The sequence below is a fragment of the Varroa destructor genome, unplaced genomic scaffold (assembly GCF_002443255.2).
Source record: "Varroa destructor unplaced genomic scaffold, Vdes_3.0 BEIS01000002.1, whole genome shotgun sequence".
In the NCBI taxonomy this organism is placed as follows: domain Eukaryota; kingdom Metazoa; phylum Arthropoda; class Arachnida; order Mesostigmata; family Varroidae; genus Varroa; species Varroa destructor.
This window is the reverse complement of record NW_019211455.1, coordinates 13071283-13084505: the sequence shown is the minus strand read 5'-3', so window position 1 is coordinate 13084505 and position 13223 is coordinate 13071283. Positions and strand designations below refer to the sequence as shown.

General features: G+C 44.0%; 1 protein-coding gene across 5 annotated transcripts in view; it reads right to left on the bottom strand.

Moving 5' to 3' along the window:
* Positions 1–13223, bottom strand: part of LOC111243679 (uncharacterized) — a 273017-nt gene that overhangs the window by 81585 nt on the left and 178209 nt on the right. The window lies entirely within an intron of this gene.

Sequence of the window (13223 nt, the reverse complement as noted above, 5' to 3'; positions counted from 1 at the left end):
ACTATATTTAATGTAAGGTTTATCAATAAATAGGTGCATTTTAACAAGCCACACATCGGCACCTGTTCCCAAATTAGTTGTGAATATAAAGCGGGTATCAGCTCTAAACGAGGATCTATAAATATGGTAGTAGCTCTGCAAATGCAGGATAGCTGGTCATCGTGCCGTAACACGTTCACTTCATACGGGCAACGGTGCCAGCCCCACTGGCATGGTATAGATCTGATGGAAAGAGACTTGCGTCTTACTTCTTCTGTGGTAAACCGGAAACCAACCGGCAGCAGGGACCCAGGAATAACGAAAACAAAAGAAATTTTACCAGCTTCAAGCTACAGGACTAGTTATCGTTGGAAGCAAAGTTAGGGCGGTGCACACCAGTACCACAGTGGTCTCCGGCAGGAATGAACAGAGCGGTTTAGAAGAGCAAGATGGATGAACTCGCACCAACCGAGTGGAAAAAAGTAGAGAAACTACAGCTGGCCAAAGAAGAAAGGCTCGTAGACCTGGCAACGGTTGGGTTAGTTGGCGTGTGGATGGATTCTCAAGTTTAACCTTCCTTACTGCCTAGCAGTACGATATCCTCATATCCCAAATCTGACCCTAAATTCGCATTTGGGCAACACACACACACACATATATACCCCCAAAAACGGGTTCTCAAGCCCCAGTCTTGGTGCACACCTAGGGGACATCGACTTTTGCTACATGCTTCGTATCCATTTTATGGTCCCTACGAGGCACAGAGATGTGAAGTTGGTGACATCGACATACCAACGTCTATTAGTGAACCTTTATACTGCGAGTTTGACGTCTGGTATCGCCGTCTATCTGTTGAAGCCCGGGTTAAAACCTAGACCACGAAATGTTCTTAAGATTAGCAAGCAAATACGTTATCTACAAAGCTATCACGAGAAGGACATTAGTAAATCTGAATCTAGAACAACGACATGCTTGATGACCGTTTATAAAACGAGCACTTTACTGCATGCCTACTAATCATTCTGGACGAGGTTATATGCACGTTGCGAATCGAACTGTAAGGACGCATCCTTGGATTCGGCCGTAAGACTCCGTTGCTACAGGTTTATATACTGATGCATCTGACAAAGTAGCATGTTTAAATAGGCACCGGGCGTCCTAATATCAGTATGTCGCTAGAACACAGTCATAAATCCTGCTTTGCCGACGTGTAAAAGGGAATGTGACTACTTCGAAAAATGCGTTTTGAAACGTTCCGCTGCTAAGTTGTATTCCGAAAGGATGCATCGGATTCACAACTTATCTATGAAATCCAGTCAACGAACATAGGTTGCCGCGTCCACGTAGCTAGCAGCCAAAGCCCGCGGTTACGGGAGAAAAATAGGGCATCCAACTTTTCTCAAATCCGGATCGACATCCTCAAGTACGGCGTCTTCATGATCATCATTGTCTGCGTCGAATCCCAATTTTTTTCTGTATCCAGTCCAAATCGACAGCTCCAAAAAAGTAAATACCTATCGATATCTCTTCCCTGTACGCAAGATTGCTTCAATCCTGGCCCATCGCCTCAAGCCAGCGGCCGCTCCAAGAGAGGAAGAGCAACTGGGAACAACAGCAGCAGGCATTAGAGCTATGGATACAATAGGGATAGGCGTGAAATCGATAATGGCCGAGGCGTTGATACAGACTTCTAAAAATTGGACATTTAAAATGAGAGCATCGGGAGATTTTCAAGAGAAAAAAGCGAATCACAGCTTGAACAGGGGAACTGATTAAGAAGGCAGCAATGCATACACATCGAGAGAGATTAACCGACTCGCATGTAGTCTCAGAACAAATGTAGGACCCCGCTTGCGTCGACAAAAAAAAGAAAACCTAATGCAAGTTGCAATGAGAGACTAGATTCCGACTCTAGTGAACACCAGAGTTACTAGTACCTGTAAGAAAAACGGTAGCAGTAAACTTTATGTGGGGAAAATGATCAAAGCGAAACCTAAAAAAGGTCCAATACATCCGACAAGACGTGATGTTTCTTGTGGCGCGTCACAAAATGTCACGGTGGTCAAGCCTAGCTAAAGGGCAGGCAAAGGTATTCAGCGGCAGCTTGAAGACTTGCGAACGTCCGCGTTAGCTACCAATACGGAACGTCGTAACTACATAAAAGTTTATAAAGTATTCGGTTGTCAGGAAGACACACACGGGCTTTTAGTAGAGTGATGCTGGCAATAGTTAATTGGCAGCATTACGGTGTATATTTTTTTCTGGACGAACAACCAAAAACGAAAATTGTGAGCTCGTTCAAAGCGAAGACTTCCGCAATCTGTTTGCTTCCAACCACAACGAAAAAAAAAATGAGATAGGTGAGGATCTAAGAGTTTCTCTCAGTTCATTTTTCTTTCCCTTTGGTGTCTTATACTCGTGTTTACCGAGAGCATAGCGTATAACGCGGAGCGGACTAGTATCCACTGGCCTTATCGGACCAACTAGCCAAAACTTTACCCACAGATCACAGATGGCGAGTTGATAAATAACCCAGAGGATCACTGAGAGACAACGTTGATTCTTTCAATTGAGAAAATCCGCAAGGGTTAACGAATGGCGGTAAGCAATTTTGTGCACGGTGTTCGAGGTCGAAACGAAAGGAAGCCAGGTCAATAACAGCATTTCTATAACAATAGCACCAATAGTTCGAAAATAGTCGAGGGGAAAAAACAAGCAGGCACAGGAGCTCAACAACTAGCCCAAATATCAAATCGAATTTTCGTATACTACATCTCCATACCATGGCGGCCAACCCGCGAAACTCACCTAGGACCAACAAGTTACCCCCACGGAAAACGAGAGTATAAAACCTTGAGGAAAAATCTTCCCAAGCTAACGTGTCTTTTTCGTACTTGCAACTACTGCTTGCCAACGTTCGGCACATCCATCTCCGCAATTATATTTCGCATTGCCTCGTTTCGCATATGGTGCACTTGCGCTTTTCTCGTATCTCCCCATTGTTTCGCCTCAAACGGCAGCATGTTCATTTCTAGTAAACTCCACCTGACTGCTTACAACAAAAACAGACTACCGTCACTCTCTAGCAGAGTCTGACTAGATCCGCACGTCCCTGTCTATACGTTTCCAAGGAAAGACCTGCGCAGTTCAGAAGTAGACAAGAGGTCAGCAGACACACAGCGGTAACATAAGATTGAATGGGAAACTACAATGGCCCTGTAGAAGCAGTTGTCGAAACAGCTGCCCATTTACGCCACGTCCCAATATATAAAATATTATTTAATACTTGTTTTTTAAAACGATTTTTTTTTGAGATAGCTTTGAGCGCTCAGTCAGAACTGATATTTGTAAAACCTGCTGGCAAAGTAAGTGACTGACCAAATCGGCAATTTTGACCCACTTTTCGATACTTTTCAACCCCAGCGTCTGATACTGCTGTACATACATACAGGTCTCTTTCATCCAGCCGTATGCGAAATGTTATCGTGTGATTCAGAGCATTTCTGGCACAAAATCTTTCAGTAATTCTAATCGATTATGATTTTTGAGGTGTAGGGAAACTGACGCTCTACTGCGCCTCCTTGTAGAAAGATTAAAGGGTCTTCGTTTTTCTTTAGATACTTTAATCCATTTTGACTTTCGAACACGCGAATACACCTTAGTCAAAGAAGTGTTATTCTGGCAGCCGATGCAAAAAGGCTTCGTCCTTGGAAGCGGCCCATTTGCGGACCTCGGCCTCCGTTCTAAAATGTTTGCTGCATTAGCCGAAAGAAGTGATAATCAGATGGAGCGATATCTGAACTGTACGCCTCGTGCGGCAGAGTTTCCCATTGGAGATCTGTTAGCCTTCGCTATCTTATCGAAGTAGCGTACAACGGTGTCACGCAGCAGTACTACTTTGCATCGCCCTCTAGCGATACAACTCCTTGTTCTGTCGATTCTATGGCGCACAATAATAAGTTATAATGTACGTTACGGTGTGCTGTTTGCGTACGGATTTGAGTAGCTCATAACATAACGCTGTCCTCATTCCATCATATGCAGGGGCGTTACTTTTAATTATAAATATTTTTTGTGCCGCTGAACTGGGGGGATCTAGTCATTCTGGTTTGAGTTTAGGAATGTGTTAAAAGACTATCATATTTATCGCCGGTAACAATCTGCAGAAGAATTACCTTTTTCTATTGCGCACACAATGAAAAGTATATTGTCAGACGATTTTTGTCATTTCCACTGAGCATACAGGGGTTTACTTTCTCTCCTTTTCAATCTTCCCTAGTGTATACAGACAATTGACAGCAGTCTTCTGGTAGAAGATTCCTAGATGTGCAGAGATTCCTGGGTCGGCTGCGTCACACGTTGCTTAAGAAATGCCTGCAGTTCTTCATTTGTTTCTTTTCGGCGTTCGGAGAGTGGTTGGCCGTTTAAGTGGAAATCTCCGCTTCTAAAGCTATTAAAAAATACAAACTCGGATCGGCTTTCCAAGCAGTAATTTTTGTCTCCGACAGGCACGCCCGACAATCAAAAGAACCGTTCAACGTGATTTCAGCCGGATACGACGCTAGCGCCATCTGCTGGTTTGAATGGTAACTTTTTACTCAACCTTTCCAATGTCTGATTTCACCAATCTGAAGACTGTTTCTGTAACTACGAAACGAAGTGTATGTATAGTGGGCATTTATCAACAATATTTGCCTCGGATCGGTACCCGTAAAACCTATTCATAGCGGCCTTATTTGTATTGTCATCCGTTAAAGTTTGCCGCATTTGAAACGAGAATGTGAAAAGCGCGTACGAACATTTCTTCCCGATAGTAAGTTGCTTACGATGATTTACTTAACTAGCTAAGGACACCGAGAACTGACAGAGTACTTCTACTAGGACTAGGCAAAGCCGAAGCATAAAGAAAAATGAAATGCATATAATTTTATTTAATGAACTGATACCACACACGTTTTTTTATATAATGCAACGTATGGACAGTGTTCCAACCGATAATGAACCAAGCGCAGTTACGTACTTGATATAGACAGCTGCGTCTCTATGAACAGAGGTAATCTTTGCAAATAACCTTCGGGACAAATAGACGTTTCAAATCTAACCGCCTAAATTGGCACCGAAAATTAGGCCAAGGACATTATACTTACTCCCGAATCTCGGTAAAGCCGTCGAGTTGCTCTTTAACTATTATACACACATGTGGCCATTCTCGCTTGTCGTTACTCGAATGAAATGTCTTGCTTATCTTTGTGCTAATATATAACAGTGTATGTCTGAAAAGTTTTGCGTTCGAGTAGTTTTTTTTTCATTTTTAGGCCAAAAGTCAAAGTAAAGCCAAGTTTCACGTCGCGATCGCATAATTTAAAACAATCCGAGGCAGTGTTACAGTTTTCTATTCTCTCGAATAGAAGAAACGAAGCTGAATATATATATATTTCTTTTATTTGTGTTCAATAATAAATCATGCTGTGCATTCCTAGTCCTGTCGGAGATTGACTCAAACCTTTCTATGTTTTCTACAAGCGAACATTAGTCGACCAACAGGTCGTTTGTTCAAGCCATTTCATTTGATAGGCGAAAAGCATCTCCACAACTAAATACATTTATATATACGTACATATACTTCAAGTGGTAGTACTGCAAGCTTTCCGTGAGAAAGCTGTAACAGAAAATACTTTTTTACACTGCGGTACAGCACGTTCTCCTTCTATAAAGGTCAGGCGAGGTTCCCCACACACGTAAACGTAGCTTGAAGCGCAGGACGTGGTGGATACATCCTAGCGTCCTTTACTTAACGAGCGAGAGGGAAGATGCAGAATAATGCTTCGGCTCCAGGTTGCAATGAAAGATTCTCACTCATTTATGCCACTTGCTTTAAAGGAACCGAAGGCCCACTTCGGGCGTCGAGCTGCTTGCAGACTACTCCATCCCGGAGCCCGTCCCTAGAACCGAGAACGGATAGTGGAGACAAACGGAATAGGGGGTCATGGCCGTTCAGGCCGCGCTGGCGAACTGGCGATTTTTTTAATGCACCTCACAGATGATGCTAATGAAGAAAACACCTGCCTCATTACATTTCGAAACTGTGCAAACAATGAGCCGGTCGCATACAACCAAGGAGGCAGCTGCACCAAGCAAGCCGCCTGCCCTAGTGAAGGGGGTCAATAAGAATACGGGAGTTTCTGCACCACATACTTAAGTCATCGCACAGATCCATGAAACGTAACAGTAGCTTTAGTAGCAGTGGTCCTAGCCCGAGTTTCGACCAGACACATTACCCTATACTAGGACCGTCACCCCTGTTACCCCACGTACTGAAATCTCCTCTCTGGAATGCAGCCCACGTCTGAACCGCGTCGAACTTTAGACCTCCCTCAGTGGTGGTCTTTGTCCGCTCCCTGCCAGCTGCAAGCGGCATCACACTTTTAGATCAACATTAACTTCATACGGACATGAGCGACTACGTGACGAGCTGTCTGTAGGCGATGTCCATTGCGCATTTAATGGCTTGCGTTGATGCGACTACAATATATCGATACTTATTAGTTACCGCTCTTTTGTCATGGTAAAATTAGACAAAATATTACATTTTCCAATTCGCTTTACTCATTATGTAAAATCAAGCATGAGTGATTTATAATGATGAATATTTATCCATATGGATGAATAGCAAGACTGACTGTATCTAACAGAACACAGATAACTATTATTATAACAGTGGTACACGATCTGGTCATTCTTATGTTACAATACCTGTAGCCAACTGTCGTTAACTAGCAGTAGCCGCATCAGCCTCGGTCCTCTTTCACACTTAGAGTAATCTACGAGCTGTTTCTCGATTTAACACGACATATGCTTTCTTTGTTTTCTCCATATACATTTTCTTTGCTACTCCCTAATCGATACACGTTATAACGAGTCAATCAACTTACGGAGACATCAGCCTGTGCCTACGCTGATGTACCATCGCAGTCTGGGTGGCTGACACGTCTCCCTGAGCGCGTTGTCATAGCAACAATAGCTAACACGTGTGCTGATTTATGTCGCAGCATTGGCAGACATTGTCAAATATAAATGACGAAGGAAAATACGAAATGAAGGAAGAAACGGTACTATTAAGGTCAGTAACTGCTGATTCAAGGCCCATTCCGGTTAGATGACAGGGCAGGATTCCGAGAACGTATTCACACAGGATGAACAACTAGCAGAGCTAAGCATTAAGCAAATACCTTGACCGTTTTTACTCCTCTACTTATGAACTCGTCTGCGTATTGCAGACGTGTCTCTAGACAATCGAGCGCAGTCATTTCTGCGTCATCTAGCGATTCGTTCATCACTGCAATCGTTTCCTGTTCACGCACAAACTATACACCTAAAAAAGATACTGGGTCGGATTAGTCCAAGCAACCTGACTAGGTTTACCTATCGCAACCAATCGAGCCAGCCACTCAATCGGCCATTCTGAGCGAGCGTCTCGGGCGTTTCCAAGTATCTCTATCTCTGTCACAGCGCCACTCGCAACTACGTTATCCACTGTCAACGTTGCATACCCACTTATGTAGATGCTGCTGTTTTCAATTTGCCCGTGTTGTTTCCGTTTTCATTGAACATTTTCAATTCTAAGCAAGATTAAACCGTAACGACAACAATAACATAAGTGGCAGCACTGAACGCTACAACAGCGACGATTGAATACACTAGCAACAACAATATTACACACAATCGTTACTACACCGTCCGGTTGTCAACTTTACCTTTACCTTCTGTTGGCCATAACCAATACTATCGCTTTATAACATTACTTGATTGTTTTCAAAATGAATGGGAAAATTTATTATCTTCCTCTTACGACGCTATCGACAATACGGCGCGTGTAACAACGTGGCCCTCCTGGACGCTCGTGACATCTTGCCGCCGCTAGTTGAGTGATGTACATATTGGAAAACACAGTTGGGAGTTTTGTCCATCAAGTATCATGCTACAAGCAATTACACCTGTACGTAGTGCTACGTAACCCAGTTGGGACAACCAACTAACTAGATCGCCAGTAACGGTCCCACCAGTCCAGGTTTTGCGCAACGACCCCATTTTGCTATCGCCTCACCTCAACTAGTTGTTTGAGTTTGTTGTCGCCCAGCAAAATACTAGATAGTCTATAAACGGATTCACCAATGAGTTTGACTGGACGTCTGGCTACTTACTAGCAAGGGCTCACTTCGCGACTGGCTTTTATCTCATATCCCCGTTGTCGTTTATAGATGTAGACTCAGCATTAAGATCCTGCTATCTTTTATGCTTCTATCCATCAGGCCACTGACGAAACGGCACGTTGAGCCACAGCATTACCTAAATAAAATCCTCTTTAGCTTAGAAACCCGTATTTTACCTACACGACTAGGTCCACGTCCGTCCCAACTAGAATTACATGAACGGCAAAAGGTGCCGGCAGCTCTCCGCCTTCACCTTTACTTCGCTGGCTGAGACTTACAGCACCTACGACCGTTTCGTATTTGACTTTTTTCCTCCCTTCTCCCTCTTTCACGTTTCTTCCATCCTCTATTTGCGTCGTCAAAGCAGCAGCAGGCTTCGTCGTCGCCGACGTCAACAACGATGAAAAGCAGGTCTACCCAGACATACCCCAATGAAGCAGCAACTGCGTCAGCCGCCAGTCGGCCTTTTGCGACGAACGCGGCGATTGTTCGGGCTTGTGGTGCTTTGTTACTGCCGGTGCTGCTGCTGCTCTTCTACAACTGAAGAGTTCTCGCCCACGAATGGAAGCACTTATGACGCCGCATACAGCAGCTGGATAGCGGATAAGGAGAACATGCAGAAAGAGGGTTGTCTATAATTTTATTATGTACTATTTATTTTACTACTCGGTCGTCCTTTGCTGAGCTGGCTGCTGTAGGAGTGCCGTTTCGTTGTACGTACCAACTACCTCTCCATCCCGATCCCGTGTAGTCCCATTTAGCTTTCGTTCCCAGTATCAACCCGCTGGCGGAATATTGCACGAGGACGTACGGTTCTTTTTTGCTGTACAGCCCAGTTTTCTCAATGGCAATGCTGTACACATACAGGTAAGTAGGCTGAAACCGGCCACTCGTCGAAGCGAATTGACGGCCAAAGCTTTTTTCCACGTGTGCGCAAAACGGACACGAAAGCAATGAACTCAAAGGAAAAACATGGTGCTCGGACTCAAATGAAGTTAAAGAAAGATATACGGATTGAAAGAATAGGTGCTATAAGACTTTATGAATCATTATAAAAATTGTTGTATGTAATTGGGTTGTCGATATTCTTCGAAATATAGATGTGCTAGTCTAGGCTTGAGGCTGGATATTATTTTAGTAAATATGTCACAATCAGTACGGCCAGAAGAGGTATTGGTTAAAAATTAGCACAAATCTCATGTAGGTCAAATGCGGTTACCTACTGCTAATGTAGTTGCCGCCACATATGATAAGTGTGGTATATAAATCAGGCAAATGAACGGTCGATTATATAGATATATAACGAAGCATATTTTAAAATAGACGATAAAACCGTGGAATAATAAGTACGTGACTTACTCTATTTTTTTATTATAAAACCAATTTGCATTAAGTTTTTATATATATATACATATATATAAAAAAAATACACATATATATATATATAAGGCGTCACTTTATATATATATATATATATATATGTGACGCCTTCATTTGACGGCGAAACTAGTGCAGATAAAGGATCAAGCAGGAAAAGGTGGCAATAGAAGGACACTCTTCTAGCATCTCATCCTCGATTGTTGAAAGAGTCGCGGCCTGTCGTCTATAATTACGATCGATGTTTTATACTGCTCTTGACCTTTCACTTTTTAATCGAACTAAACTTTTATAACGGCATAAGACCCTTTCTACAATGAAATGATAACATACACAGTTGAACGTGTGTTGGCTAACTGCGAATATGTGAATAAGGTATCAGATAGGCAATAGTTCTATTTGAATTAGCAATACTACCGTAGTCCTTATTGAAACCTGACAAAGCTGGCAAAAGGCACCGGACGCCTTACGCTTCAAAGGCGAAAAACTGAATATTTTGTCCTACTGTGCATCACTTCGTAGATTTCAATAAAAATCCATAATCGTAATGAACTGGAGTGACACTAGAGCGGGCCGGAGCCGCAGACCTCAGCTGCAGTCCTGCAGTGCCTCATATCCTACACACCCTCTCATAGCCAATTTTACTTTTCGATATTTCGTTCACTCGGAAACCGCTCGCGAACGGTCCTGCTTTTCTATTCTAGTCTCGATCTATTTCTTTTTTTTTTTTCTTACTCTGTGGCAGGATCGAAGCCGAGTTCGGGTTGTTCGAGTCGAATCGGCCCTGTGTAGATCTCGTCGACTCTATTTTCCCGCCTGCCTGCTGTCGCTCAGTCATCCAAACGTTGACACATCCTCGCCAGGTGGCAGAACACGGTTGGGAGGTAGGGCAGAACGCTGTCGGTGGCACCTGCTTCCGCTGAGCGACCGCAGCACAGCGGTAGCATCAGCCTACGACGACTTCGGGTCTGCTGCTAATACTGCTACAAGAATAGTGAGTCGGTTGGGAGCGTGAGCACTCGACTGTGCGCGCTTTAGCTGCCTTTTTTGGTCATGAAGGACAACGCTGGGACGATAGCAATGGTATTTCGGTTCACAGGTTCGCAGGAAGAAACTAGTGTTCTTTGTACTACAGCATTAGCAGTAGTAGCGGCGGTTCTTGCTTAGCACCTGAGTGAGATACAGTCGTTGCAACAGCGAAGGCCAAAAGGCAGCCACCAATAGTAATTGTGTCGTATTGCCCATACCACACTAAATCAAGATGACCTGCCTTAATCGGAGACTTTGCAAACTGATCGGTAGTTTCGTATCCCCCTTCAAGAAACAGGCGGCTCTTGGTAACCTGGTAACACCGCGGCGAAAGATCCACGTATTTTGGAAGCAAGAGATAGGGACAAGGACAACATCTTTCGCCTCCTTTTTTCTTCCATCTCGCCCTCGTCTGAGACGTAAGCGGCTTTTGGCATTCTCATAGGCAAGAGGTTACACCGTAGAAGCTACACCGAGCGTAAAGGTGTCGCAAAGAAATTTCTTATAGCGAAAGAGGCAGAGTCGAATAACAATGTCACGCCTACGATCGAGATGCGACGTTTTCTTTTTCATCTACTTATCCTCAGAGGAGCGTAACGAAACGACGAAGATTCGAGAAGAATCAAGTGGTAAACGAGCCTCTGTAATAAAGTATTTTCATTCGACCTCACTTCAACATGGCCTTAGTGAGTACGTTACATCTTGATATTTTTATTTTGTGCTTGATCACTAGAGGATAAGGACGCAGGCATCTGCGACGAAAGTATCGAAGACAGTGCCGCCAAACGAAAATAAACGCCATGCGATCGATACTGACACTGACGTTAACAGCCATTTCGTCGCGCGGAGGCACAAATATCCTCATAGATAGCATACTTCGTGGTTATAGCCTGGTCTAGCTTGGCCAACTCGTCAACACCCTGCGCTCCTATGCTACCTTATGCCAGCCATTTAGTACGTTTGTATAGCACAATGCAGCAGCAGCCGCCGCAGTAGTAATAGCAATTTTAATAGCGGTAGAAGCGTCGCGTAAATAGGTAAGCAGGAACAGCTCCCCTAGCAGGAAGCCCAACCCTCGGTATTTTTGTCATTACTTCTGATTCTCTATCGCACTGTTCCTGCTTTCTACTGCTATTGCTGCGGGTCCCTGCCCTAACGCCGTCCTTGGCCGGCTCGGCACCGTAGTGTTACCGAACCGCTGCCAAAGCGTCCGTTCTTTTTCGACGTCTCTGACTACACAGCCTTTCGAGAATAGTAGCGCCATTAACTAAGAGCAGCTGACGCTCATGTTCAGTAAATACGTAGACGCGCCACGGGAACGTAAGGGATGTAAGACGAACGACGGAAATGAACGAACCCAAGGGCTAAGGGCAAACACAACGCCGAACAAAAAAAAAAACCGACTGACTCTTTTTCTTGCTCTAACTTTAAATTCACTCGAAATTGAAAGGCCTCCGTAGGTCCTGGATCCACCGACGCTAAGGTTTTGACTGCAACTGTATTTTCTTTCCTCCCAATCGGAATGATGTCTCGATTGTTTTCCTGTCCAAACTATAACGGGGCCTTCAAAGAAAGAAAGAAAGGAAGGAAAAGAGACACTCTGGTGGTGAGAGGGAACCAGGAAAATGAGTCTTAAGCAGCACCACTTTTAGAGCACACACTAAGCACCATGGGCTACGCTTCTCACTTATCGTCGGTTTTTTTGCCCTCTATTCCAGGCCCTTGTCTGCCCGCCTGAATAAAATCGCTACTTCTACTCGGACAGAAGCCGGCTTGTCTTTATTGTGTCACTTCGTTCGTATATATCCCCTTGCCATCTTTTCTTCAGTTTCCCTTGAATCCGCTCTATCGTTTTTTGCTCGTTGTTCGTGTTCGTGTACAACAAAGAGGTCTTTCGTGCGTAAGGAAGTCTTTTCCAACTGTCCCTATCGAACTGATTAGCCACGGTCCGTCTTACTTAATCGCCTGATGTGCGTTTCGGCATGTCTGTGGTACAGGATTTGATTATCGTGGTGTGATGTCGATCTGGCGGCTTGGCCCCATTAAAACCAGCTTTGACAATAACGGAAATCAGACATACGCCAGATGTACATAATGAGGTGGATACATAATGAGGTCCATGTAGAAATAGATACACTGAAACATGTGGAACGCCATAATGAAATTTGTTTCACTCCCTTACGAGATACCCGGCAGCGTTACCAGCATGAGACCTACTTCGTATATTTGCTAAAAGATTGCAGAACAAGATCTAGCCTTGTTGTTAAAATGAGCCGGAATGAGTTTTTGCGAGCATAGTTAAGTTATTCTCAGCCTATCACATTATCTTTTTTCGCATAGCCACCTAACATGAGTCCAGAACGCAGGGGAAATAAAGGTACCACCATTGTGATCCTTTCGGCGCGTTCGTTCCGTTGAATATTCAATTCTCTTGCTATGAAAATTAATAAGTCGACATCTCAGTTTCATGCCGTCAGGCCAGCCGCTTTAGCCTTCCTACTTTTTAGAGTTCTGTTGCTGCGCGGTCTTCACAAATAAGCACTGCCACGATATGTTGCGAGCAGATCGTTTTTATAGTTAAGTGATGAGGCTTCCATCGGTCGTCTTTTGGCAACAGACGCTCTTAGT